Here is a 1270-nt window from a genome sequence, read left to right as displayed (position 1 = left end):
TCCTGCTGCCCTGCAAAGCTTCTCCAGCCATTGCCATCACCATTCCTGGGTCTCCTCCCTCCTGCCGACCCAGGTTTTGAAGGTAGGGGCTCATCCGTGGCATGGGCTGGGGTGTCATGCTAAACGGTTTGACTCCCCTTTTTGATTTTTACTGAATTAAGCCTTAATTAAGCATGCAGGCAAGGCACCATTCCCATGGGGCCCACGAGAAAGGAAGAAGAAATGCAGCACCAGCCTTTCCAGGCTAAACCGTCTCCCCTAAGCCCCAGGTGGCTTTTTTTAAACAGCAGCAGCTCTCTGAAAGTTGACCCCGTCCTCTGCACCACAGCAGCAGGAAGCTCATCCTTACCCACATCAGCAAGGCCGTTGCTCTGCTCGGGACACTGCCAGCGAGCCCGCAGCCTGGGTTTATGCCCATGTGCTGGTTTTGCTGGGCCAGTGCTATGAGAAGGGCCAGTGGAAGGATGGCCCCACCGGGATCCACGCAAGCCGCTCCTGTGCCCCGTCAGCCCCCTGCAGCCCCTGGGGTGCTCCACTCCTTTTCTTCTTCAGGAGGGCTTTTGTCTTCATGACAGCCCATCTTTCTGCAGCTTTGTGACAAATTTCACCGCTAAAGTGACAGTCAGGGCTGCTGGCACATGGAGATCAAAGGCCCTGCCGCCTGTGCCACAGGCAGGGGGCCAGACTCCCCCACCGCCAGCAGCCTCAGGGTGCTCACCCGTGTCCCTGCAGCCACGCTCCTCGTGTTCATCAGCCCTGCGCAGCCGAGGCCCGTGGGAGGCAGGACCCGCATGCAGATGAGGACCCACTCTGCGCAGCCAGCTCTGAGCTGCTGCCAACGAAACGCCGTCTGCCCACGCGCCAGCAGCAAGCGCCAAGGTCCCCCTGGCAAAGGCTTCGGGATTTCTGCTCCCGAACAACCTCAGCTTTTGCATTTTTAAGCAGAGTTGCCAGTCCTTAAAAATGTCCCTCCCACCAGGGTGGTGCCGCAGGCCGGAGCAGCGCTGCCCTCCCCAACCCGCAGGCAGGAGGCAGAAACACGGGAACTCACGGCAAGCACTCCTCCTCCCAGCTCCCTTTGCCCCTGCTGCAGGGCCACCGGACCCTTCCACAAAACCCAGCCCCAACTCCTGATATAACCCTGGGTGTGCCCAGCCTACCCTGAAAGGAGAAGTCCCTGTGCGGACAGTGGCTGAAGCAGCCCTGCAGCATCTCCCAGGGCCAAGGCAGCCACCGGTAGGTGCCAGGCCCCCTGCCCCTTCCCGGAGGC

General features: G+C 60.6%; 1 protein-coding gene across 1 annotated transcript in view; it reads right to left on the bottom strand.

Annotated features, from left to right (window-relative positions):
- Positions 1-1270, bottom strand: part of EPB41L1 (erythrocyte membrane protein band 4.1 like 1) — a 30152-nt gene that overhangs the window by 27066 nt on the left and 1816 nt on the right. The gene's annotated exons all lie outside the window — the stretch shown is intronic.

The sequence above is a fragment of the Egretta garzetta genome, unplaced genomic scaffold, assembly GCF_000687185.1.
Source record: "Egretta garzetta isolate BGI_Z169 unplaced genomic scaffold, ASM68718v1 scaffold440, whole genome shotgun sequence".
NCBI lineage: Eukaryota > Metazoa > Chordata > Aves > Pelecaniformes > Ardeidae > Egretta > Egretta garzetta.
The sequence above is the reverse complement of the archived record's forward strand: the minus strand, read 5'-3'. Positions and strand labels throughout refer to the sequence as shown.